The 11,574-nt window shown below is 41.4% G+C and overlaps 1 pseudogene; it reads right to left on the bottom strand.

Annotated features, from left to right (window-relative positions):
* Positions 1–1,665: 1,665 nt before the first annotated feature.
* On the bottom strand, positions 1,666–2,359 carry LOC127122008 (translocon-associated protein subunit alpha-like; annotated as a pseudogene).
* Between the last annotated feature and the right edge of the window lie 9,215 nt (positions 2,360–11,574).

Raw genomic sequence — 11,574 nt, 5'->3', positions numbered from 1 at the left:
CAAGCCAACAGGAACATCAATGCTACTAACGGTCAAACTCTAATAAAGCTCTGGAGGAAGATAAAACGAACGATAACTCGTCTATATCTCTCTAGAGAAATTCGACCAAGATCTTCACCAAGGTGCAAGAACTTTCTGTTTTTTCTCTCAAAAAAGTCATGGCTATGAACAGGCAAATAGAGTTAAACAGAAATTGAATGCCAACACTAACCAGTTGCGACGGAATCGACGGCGATGCGAAAAGCGATTTTGGATTTCTCCCTCTAGAACGTTTCTGTTTCGGCTATCCCACTTCGATTCATGCGAATCCTCCAACGGTACTCCGATGAATCCTTTGCGTGCTCCCTGAAGTGAGGTACAGATTCTAGCTTATCTCCTCAATCTCTTTCTTTGATTATGGCTTTTCTCTTATTTTAGGATTAGGGTTTTTTTTTTGTTTGCTCTGAAGTTTTTAATTCCGCCTCCGATTTTTTGTTGTGCCCCTCCCCTGATTCGCTTCCTTCTCCTTTTATCTCCACAGCTTTAGGGTTTAGGGTTGTTGTCTGGAATTCCGAAGAATATCTTCTGCAAACTACTTTTGATGCGCTCAGTTGGGATTGGCCTTTTTGATGCTTGATTCGGAAAAGGTAACCTGAACTCATGCCTTCCCTTTGAATTTTGTCTGGATGCCAAATTGGGAACTCTTGAATTTTCAACTGACTTGCCAATTGCTTTGTGTTTTTTTTACTGCAGTAAAAACGACGAAGACATGAGGAGATTTGGTTTTCACCTTGTCCCATTCCAAAACCTGCTATATCTTGAGCCAACTAAGTTGGAGGCAGAAGCAGTGATCTTTCTTGATTTTAATTTGGCGGGCAGAAGCTTCATATGGTGAGACAAGTGATTGTGCTTTGATTTGCCAAATCAATCATGTATGTACCATGTTTGATCATGTGATTAGGGTATTTGATTATTGATGAATGCAGGACCAGTTCAGCAAGGTAAAGATTGGTTGTCAAGGCAAGGGATCCAAGTCATGGTATAATGGTCATGTAAAGCTCGTGTGATTATGGTGTTACTGCAGTTTTTTTTCCTTTGTAAACTCAAGCGATGGTCATGGTAATAAGTGTTGGTCCATAGCATGCTTCCACTGCAGGTTTTGGTTCAAATAAGGCTTGGCGGTTGTCGTCCACTGTAGGGTCTAAAGCAAAGGTAATGGTGTGCTGCAGGGTTTGTTGTGGGTTGCATTGCGATTCGTGGTTGGCTCAAACAGGTCAATGGTATCCAGCAGGTTTTCTTTTTTTGCAAAAATTGTTGTGGCTTCCATTCATTTTTGTTTAATGAAGCTCTAAACCAATGTCTATTTCAGGGCCAATTGTGTTTGAGGCTTTGGCCAGGTAATGTGGTGCACTGTGAGCAAGGAATTTGGTTGCAGTTGGTGTTAGGCTCGCTCGAATGTGTTAGTTTGGCATGTTTTAGGTTTGCAGACAGGTTCATAAGCCTGATGGTTGAAGCCGGTTTCTTTCCAAGTCTCATGGTTCACAAACAAAGTGGGTGGTTTGGTAACATTGCAAAAACTGTTTTCTCCATTGTCATACTATCTTGCTGCAGACAATGCATGAACCATTTTCCTTCCGCCTATGTTGCTCATGATTTCTTTTTGTCTGTTGTAGGTTATTCTTACTGTCACGGTTGTTCTTCCGGCAGATGGAGGAGTTCTGGTTTCTTAAGGTTTTGTATTTGACCATTAATCCATAGCCCCAAGTAGGACAAGAAGTGCAGTTCCAAGAGTAAAAAGAAAAGCAAATTCCATGCTGAATAAAACACCAGGTTCAACAACTTCAATTGTTCCATTATAGAAGGTGTTTTGGTATGGGTGTTGGTCCATTTCATAGACAAAGGTGCCCACAAGATCAAACGGTCCAGGCTGCAAGAACTTGCTGACAGAAAATATGTATGGGAAACTAGCCTGAGCTGATGATGGCACAGAGCCATTGTTGAAAACCTGAACAGCAAGGTTTTGAACAAGAAGATGACGATCGAATGGAAAATGAACACTAGCCTTAATACCAACGACATTCAAACTTGACTGCCCATCATTTTTTAGACCAACAAGCAGCTCTGCCTCTTCACCAACTTTTACCAATCTTGCAATATTCTTAGGGAAGACACAGATGGTATCAACTCCCGGAGCAGAAGGAAAGCCTCCATCCGCAAAGTCTTGAGCATCATCGGTTTCAACACCAACAATTCCAATGTCATTCACTTCACCAGCATTTTCTGCAACTTCATCTGACTGACACCTAACAACTTGGAGGAGTGGGGAGGCGATGAGGAAAAAAAGGATGGAGAGAATCCAGAAGTTGTTGATGAGTGCCATGTGGGTGGTTCTAGCGTTGCATTAATGTAACTGTTATTTTTCATGTTTTGAAGACATCACTACTGAACCAGAAATTGTAAGAAGTGTGACTTGGAAATTGCATGTCTCTGGTCATGTCTAGAAAGAACGCTTTCTGCTTGGATCACACATGTTAAACTGTTTTTTCTTGTAAATTAAGTATGCCTGTTCTCGAATGTATACTATCCGTTTCATTTGCAATAATCTTAAAACTATTGGTTCCTCCACAAAAGTAACATTGCACAATGCTTGGCTTACAACTGTGTTCAACACCATCACCCAACAAGGAGAATGGCATAGTCTTGTCGACTTGTGTGGAGTATTCCTTAGCAAGTTGACTTGCGAGTCCATTCACTTGATGGAAGTCATGTTGGATTAATAATGTCACACAAGTTATTTGTGGTTAGGCATTATTCTTTCAATCATGTGCCTTAGAAGCCAAGGACCTTAGTTTACCAACCCATCTTGGCCTATTTTTAGGACATAGTGCGGAGGTCGTTCAGATGTATATCTGATGCGATTGTTACGCGATACTACACTCATAAGAGTCTCTCTTGAGAATATTTTTGGAATACGAGTATTCGTTCCTCCGATAATATTCGAAAGATGGGATGATGACTATGGGAACCTCTTGTAGAACATGTTCGACAGGTTTAAACCCTAGTACACTCCCTTTGGGTGGTTCTTAACCGAGACTCCATGCTCGTGACTCTCAACAAACCCGTGATTCATGGTTGAGTCGTTCAGACATCTTTAATATCAATGGAACCTGGGTGTTGATAAGGTGAAAACCAAAATCCACCAAAATGGATGGTTGATATTAAAGATGATTGAGCCGGTTCATGTATCGTTAATATCAATGGAACTTGGGTGTTGATAAGGTGAAAACCATAGTCCACCAAAATGGATGATTTATATTAAGGATGTTATGAGCTTTCCCATGACCTTTGTCTGGTGTGCTTTGCTTGATCCTTGAGTGTGATTGTTGCATTCATACATTCATGCATTCATGTCATCAGAAAAAAGAAAATTTTCAAGGAACTTAAAGGGGTTTATTTGCAAAATTTTCAGACATGGAAAGACCAAAGAGACATACAAAGAAGTACAGCTTTAGACAGCCCGATGTGAAAGAGTTAAGGAATCTGATATCTTATGTATTAGATCCCTTGGGTTTCAAAGCTCGTTATGGGAAGCTTCTGCCTCTGCTGACTACTCAGGTTGATAAAGGGTTGATGGGAACTCTGGTTCAATTCTATGATCCTCTGTATCACTGCTTCTCTTTTCCAGACTTTCAGCTGTTGCCTACCCTTGAGGAGTATGCGCATCTTGTGGGTATTCCGATTCTGGATCAGGTGCCGTTCAGTGGCTTGGAGAGTATTCCTACTTCTCGCGAGATCGCAGACATGTTGCACATAGATGAATCTTTGGTTAAAGCTCATATGACTACCAAAGGTGGAATTCAAGGTCTTCCTTCTGAGTTCCTCATCGCTCAAGCTACCGTTTATGGGAAGGCCATGAGTGAGGATGCCTTTAAGGCCATATTTGTGCTTCTCATCTATGGATTGGTATTATTCCCCAACATCGACAAATTTGTGGATGTGAACGCCATTAGGATCTTTTCTGTTCTTAATCCCGTTCCTACTCTGTTGGGTGATACCTATTTCTCTTTGCATCTGAGGAATGCAAAGGGTGGAGGAGCTATTGTGTGTTGTTTGCCGCTGTTGTATAAGTGGTTTATTTCTCACTTACCGCAGACGGTTGCTTTCAAGGAGAACAAGGGATGTCTACGGTGGTCTACGAGACTTATGTCTCTCACTAATGATGATATCTCTTGGTATGATCACGTGTATGATACAGTGCAGATTATTGATTATTGTGGTGAATTCCCTAATGTGCCTCTTCTTGGTACATGTGGTGGGATCAGCTACAATCCTATCTTAGCATGTCGTCAGCTTGGGTTCCCCCTAAAGGATAAACCTCATAACATTCTGTTAGAAGGTGTGTTCTTTCAGGAGGGTAAAGATCCCCAAGGCATGAAAGCCAGGATAGTTCGCGCTTGGCGCAAGATTCACAAGAAGGGTAGAAATGAGTTGGGTCCGAAGAACTGCATTGCTTTGGAGCCGTATACTTCTTGGGTCAGACAGAGAGCTTCTGAGTATCTTATGTCGTATGATTATCCGAGACCTACACCGTTGGATGTGGCTGGGCCTTCAACCCTCCCTAACCAAGGCGTAGAAGAGTTGAGAGAAGAAGACCTTTCACGTGCTTGGATCCGTGAAAGAGAAGAGTTACTTCAACAGCTCAAGGAGAAGGACGCTCTGATCGAATTCCTCGAGCATCAGGTGATAGATGATCCAAATGATACCTGGATTTCTCTGCTTCCTCAGTCTTCCAAGTTTTGGGAGAGGAAGTATGATCGACTTGCTAAGGAGAAAGCGGATATGGAAGCAGCATACGAGAGAGAGATCAAGAGGCTTTGTGCATCTCGTCTTCCAGCTTCTCGAGCTTCTAGGGATCCATAGGATGTTTATTTTCCTTTTCCCTTGTAATATGATTGACAATGTTGTACTTCTTTGTCTCAAATATATATATTTGATGAGATATTTTCCATATGCGGTTAAATGTTTTAAATTTCAAAATTTGCAAATAGAACCCTGAAAGTTCCTTGAAATAAAAACAAAGCATATGCACAAGCATTGCATGCATCATTTTGCATAAGCAGGTGTCTTGTTCTGGTCTTCTTGTCTGTGGCCTAATTATGTGTGTCGCATTACGCGAAAAACCGGCGGGAAAAGAAAGAAACAACAGAGCCGCCACCGTGCGTTATTTATCCCAAAAGAGGGAAAGGAAACGCTCGAAGTAAACCTAGGAAAGAACATGGTCTCGCGACCAAAGAGGATGGGTTCGGGAGTCGGTTATGCGAAGGGAAGGTGTTAGGCACCCTACGCATCCGTAGTACTCTACGGGATCCACGCACACTAGAAAGGAAAATTGGTTGCTAAACACTGCTCAAACACACACACACTGGCTGAAAGAAACGAAAGAGACTGACTGAAACTGACTCGGCAGGATGTCGCATCCTGGGCCTACTTAGTCTATCAGGCATAGACATCAGAGTCGAAGTAGTTCGGAATGGGGAAACGACACATGCTCGCTAGGATATAGCATCCTATGCATACGTATCTTCTCGGACGAGAGAAGAATCAGAGCATTCGTAGCTCGGCTGACACGCACACAAACAAACACAAACTCAGGCAAACGTGGAGCCTGAATGCCAATCGTTGGACTTACATCAACATCCGAACCAGAAAACGCACACAGGAAACCAACTGCCAATCGCTGGACTTATGTCGGACTCCAACCAGAACACACACAAGGGTGGTTAAGACACAAAGGGTTGGAAAAGAAAAAGGGCGACAAATTGCTAAGGAGTCAAGCACTCGAGCCTAGCAAAGGTCAGACAACACACACAAAAAGAAAGAAAAGGTGCCCGGAGAGATCAGCTCAATCTCCTGCCTACATACTTCATCTGGTATGAAGATCAGGGCGATGTAGTTCCCCTACGTAGGGATAAAGGATCTAGCCTAACCAGATAACAGAGGGAGACACAACACTAGGGAGACTACGACTCGAGCCTAGATGTTGTCATGCAAAGTCAACCCTAAGTTAAGGTTTCTAGCTAAATGGCACGAGGGCCAACCTATCCTAGACAAGGCTTGCACAGGAAGCAAGGATCTCGATTGCAACAAGGGCAAGAGAAAGGGGAGGTCTCAATCGCAACGAGGGCGAGAGAAGAGAAAGATCTCAATCACACAGGGGTGAGAGAAAAGAGTTAGTGTTAGTGGTTAGTCAAACTCGGCAAGACATCGCGTCTCGTGCCTACGTATCTCATCTGAACATGAGAATCAGAGTTGCCGTAGTTCGGCAGGGAGGGAAAAAAGACTCGATCGCAACGAGGGCGAGAGAAAGGGAAAGTCTCGATCGCAACGAGGGCGAGAGAAAGGAAAAGGCTCGATCGCAACGAGGGCGAGAGAAAGGATCGCAACGAGGGCGAGAGAAAGGATCGCAACGAGGGCGAGAGAAAGGAAAAGTCTCGATCGCAACGAGGGCGAGAGAAAGGATCGCAACGAGGGCGAGAGAAAGGATCGCAACGAGGGTGAAAGCAAGCAAGGATTAGCTGTTAGTTGTTAGTCAAACTCGACAAGACATCGCATCTCGTGCCTACGTATCTCATCTGGACATGAGAATCAGAGTTGTCGTAGTTCGGCAGGCAGGGAGAAAGGACTCGATTGCAACTAGGGCAAGAGAAAGGAAAAGTCTCGATCGCAACGAGGGCGAGAGAAAGGAAAAGGCTCGATCGCAACGAGGGCGAGAGAAAGGAAAAGGCTCGATCGCAACGAGGGCGAGAGAAAGGATCGCAACGAGGGCGAAAACAAACAAGGAGTAGTCTAAACTAAACCTAACTTGCACAGGAAACAAGTCTAAGCTAGCCTAAGAAGCAAAGCAATCACAATCACAGATAGCACACACTATATACACACAAGAGGCTCACACAAGGGTTAGGCACTAGGGCCAACTGGAATAGGGTAAGTGTGCTCTTAACCTTGCCATTGAGAGGCTAAGGTGAAGCAGATGAAAGGATGAAGTGAGGATGAGACCTCACAGCTCTTATCCCTGGCCAGGGAGAGCTAATAGACAAATGAGCATGGGTCCAAAAAGTGGGAACCCTTCTATACTCGAAGACTCTGACACTGTACACTTTGTACAAGATCTTGGGTTTGTATCCCAATGCATCAACACACAGCAGTGTGAGCAGAGGGATGACACAACAAGAGTAGTGGGGGATAGATTGCATATCCCTAACTTCCACCAATTGCCTTACTTGAAGGACTTTTCCTGCTTGGGACAATTTTAAACACACACAAGCATGGCCTCTTAAGGAGGACTTCAGACAGTTTGCCCGGTCAAATAACAGACCGGGTCTCCAGACTACATGAAGTAAAAGAGATTATACCTCAAAAGCAATTGCTAAATTGCAAAGCAAGCAAGTTCAGATAACTTAAGCAACTAAAGTACTTGAAAAAGTCAAAACAATCAGCAAACAGTTCAAAAGTTTAAATCAAAAGGAAATGGTAAACAGTCAACACAGATGGTCCACTGTGCAAGGCACAAGACTCAAACACATGAGTCAAACCTACAAAACAAAGGTTAGCATATGATAACAATCAAGTTCAAACAAGTTTGAATGATCTTTGAGGCATTGGTGCTTAACCTGAAACAGGAACTCAATTGTAAGCTCAAAAGACCACTAGGACTAGCCTAGGGTCAAGGATGAAAGAAAAAGTCAAAACAGCAAAGAAAAGTCAACCAAAGTCAAGGTCAAACATTTAAGAAGCTATCACAATTGGATTCACAATCATATCATGCATCATCATCAACTCATAAGCAAAAGAAGGCAAGGCATGGCAAATGAAAGCACAAAAAAGTCAACAGAATGACTTGCATCAAAAGTCAACCCAAACAATCTCAACAATCATCAAATAAATCAAATTCAATCCTAACATCTAGCATGGCAAGCATGTCAAATTTCATTGCATTTGGATGAGAGGAAGGCAGTCAATTAAAATCAAGAAGTCAAACCAAATTCAAGCATGCACAATGAAGGTCAACAAACATGGGTCAACTTCAAAAAATCATATCAAATTGAAAACAGATGAGAAATGAGTGAGGTTAACACCAATGCAAAGCTCAAGATGTCTAGTTATCACATATGAAATTTCATGGTCATACAATAAGATATGAGAATTTCACAAAGGATTTGGCATCATGTATCACATAAAGTCAACCATTTGACTAGGCAGGGAAGAAAATTCTCAAATAAATGGAAAATAGTTCAAATAAATCCAAGAAAAATCACAAGTCAACTAGACATATAAGAGAGGGATCATGCAAAATTTGGGGTCATTTGGATGTAAGGAAGCATGTCAACCAAAATTGGGAAAATGCACATCATTGGTGTGACACAAATTGTCACACCCTACTTCAGAAAATCATATCTCACACACCACATATGATAAATGCACAAACTTTATATCAAAACAAAGGTGAATGTGTCTAGTTTCTCCACAAAACATTTCAGAACCAATGGATGCATCATGATTATTTCACAAAAGGATTGGCAATATGTATCATTTTTGGTCACATAACACAAAACCTAGAGCCAATTAATATTCAATGATCAGAAAAAAATATTAAAAATCATGGTAAAAAACTAGACATCCAACAGGTCACAATGCAAAAAATCCCATGATTTTTGGAGTTGAAATGAATTAGAAATGAATTGTTGAAGATGAGTGAACCAAATGGATGAAACATGAATAAAAGACATGGAAGGGAGGTCAAACATGGTTGACCGCGTGGCATATTGGTAAATACCCCCTTCATTTAACAAAACGACACAGCTTAGGGCGTGGCCACGAAATGTTGTGATTGGTCCATATCCAATGAAACAGTAACACAAACAACAACAGCCAATCGAAATTCAACTTTCTGGGTTTAGAAACCCTTAGGGTTTAGCAGCAGCAGCAAGTATATTCATCTTCATATTCATCATATCCTCATGAAATAAATTCAGCCAGGGTTTTATGAACAACACAGCTATAGAACAAAGGCATTCATGTAACCTTAAACAGCAACAACCAAAACAATTTATGCAACTTTCTGGACAGGACAAGGGTTTAAACACAGCATCATGAACATCATCAATGTTCATCATCAAACAACACATTTCAAATGGAAACACTCACACAGCATGGCGATTAACAAAGTTCTTTATGCAACCACAACATAACAACAAACCAACACAATCAGTTCATGCGAAATTCTGGGACTGTTAGGGTTTAACACAGCAGGGTATTCATCATCTTCATCAAAATCAATAAGAACAAGTGTGCCCAAAAGTTAACAACATGCATATCAATAGCTTCAACAAACCAAGCACAAACACAATCCACCATCTATATTCATTAATTCGAGCACATAACAGAGAAATCCACAAAAACAAGTTTGAGCATAGAACTTCAAAACCATATTTCTCTTAACACAGTGGATCATTTTCGATGGTTTAAGGTTCATTGGCATCAGCAAGTCAAGGACTACACATGGCATAGCATGGATAAGAGAAAAGAGGGGGTCGAAAAACTTACTTGATTTGAAGAACTCGATGGAACAGTGGTTATTTGATGGTATTTGCTCAAACAGTCGAAGGTTCCAGCTCCAAATGATGGATGATGAAGTTGTTTCAGCTCAAACTTGCTTGGACATAAGTGAATCACGATCTGCCATGGGAGGTATCTTGGAGAAACAGAACATGGAGAGGCTGCACAGGTGAGGTTTGATGCTTCAAAAGAGCTCACAAAGATGGCTAGAGCATGGAACCATGAAAGCTAGCTCGAGGGTTTTGGAGTTTTGAGCAGAAATCCAAAATCGTGAAAATTGCAAGTGAGAGAGTTTCTGGTTTTTTGTGTTGGCTGCTCTTAGTCTCTAGGGTTGAAATGTGCAGAAAATGTCCTCTTATACCTCTATTTAGCATTGTTAATCCATGTGCTAAGTTGGTTTAGTTTAAAATGAATCATTTGCCATTTTGCTAATTTGTACAAAAGTGGATATGGAGGGTGTAGCATTGCACGAATGGGCTTGGAAAGGCTGCAAACAGACCATCCAATTTGCTGTTTTTGGTCTGTACATAAATTGCTAACCTTGCTTTGTTTAATGAAGCCAATTGCAAAATTAACAAGTTTGCACCTTTTGGTCAAAATGGTAGCATGGTGATAGCATGAACACAAGCTTGGACTTGGAGCATGTTGCAAATACCATATGAAACAAATCCCAATTGGCCAAAGTGAGAAAAAATCAAAGAGTCAAAAAGTCAACTATTGGTCAAACTTGATTTTTAAATGAAATAGGTCAAAAAATGCCATTTTGATTGGCAAGGTTTTGGTGAATGAAATTTATATTTTTGGAAAGAGGAGGAAAAATGTGGTTTGTAGGAAAAAACCCCACCAAATTTGGCCTTATGGTTCATGAGATATGGCTTGTTGAAGTTCACAAATTTTTGAAATTGAATTGATCATATCTTGATAACCACACATGGGATTTGGGAGTTCTTGGACTTTTTGAAAATGGGAGAACAAGATCTTCAACTTTCATGTTGGGCAAAAATTCATTTGAAGCTTGTATCATGATGCAAGTTGAGGATCAAGAAGTTTCCATTTTTGGCAGTTGAAATTACAGGTCCAGTTTCTATTTTTGGAAATTTTCTGATTGACTTGATTTTCTTCCATGATGAGGTTGGACATGATATATGAGGCTTATATGGACATGAATGAGCTCCTTCAAATCAATTCCATCCATCAAATCACTGATTAAATCCACAGTTGACCAAGTTTGACTTTTCTAGGGTTTTGGATGACTGAAGCACTTCTGATGAATTCCAAACCCTAATTCTTTGAGACCTTGACTTCAAATGATGTCCCAAGTTGTATGAACTCTTGATTATTGATCATGGTGCCCAAATTCTGCAAGAATGGCCACCATCCATTGCTTTGACTGACTGTTGACTGTCTAGGGTCTTTGCCTGACTATGCATTGGCTGATGACCTCTGAACCTTCAACCCTTGACTTGAACACTTCAAATAGACCTCCAAGTCATGTGAACTTGTTGGACAAAACCTAGGGCCTTTACTCCTTGAGAAACAACCTTGCTTGATTGGTTGACTGATCTCCTGATCAGTTTGACCTAATTCTTGACCTGCTTGCTCTTGAGGCAAATGGGGACAATGCAATGCTATGCAATGGACCATGATATGCTATGACCTAATATGAGAATGTATGTACAATGATAGGTGCAAATTTGAGGTGCTACAGCTGCCCCTATTCAATCAGCTGGGAACCCGAACGGATGATAGCATCGGCTGTCAGACTTTCAGGGTAAACAGGGATTGAATACAAAAGAACCGTAGAAATTTGCACCGACAGGATATGATACGAAAAGAACCACGTCATTTACCGATGACAACTGCATGACAGCTTCAGAAAAGCAAAAACCATTTACCGATGGTTGAAAACTGGAGACTTGATATTTACCGATATCAACTTCAGCGAGACCATTTACCGATGGCGGCTGGGGAAAACAAACC

The sequence above is a fragment of the Lathyrus oleraceus genome, chromosome 2 (genome assembly GCF_024323335.1).
Source record: "Lathyrus oleraceus cultivar Zhongwan6 chromosome 2, CAAS_Psat_ZW6_1.0, whole genome shotgun sequence".
Classification (NCBI taxonomy): domain Eukaryota; kingdom Viridiplantae; phylum Streptophyta; class Magnoliopsida; order Fabales; family Fabaceae; genus Lathyrus; species Lathyrus oleraceus.
The sequence above is the reverse complement of the archived record's forward strand: the minus strand, read 5'-3'. Positions and strand labels throughout refer to the sequence as shown.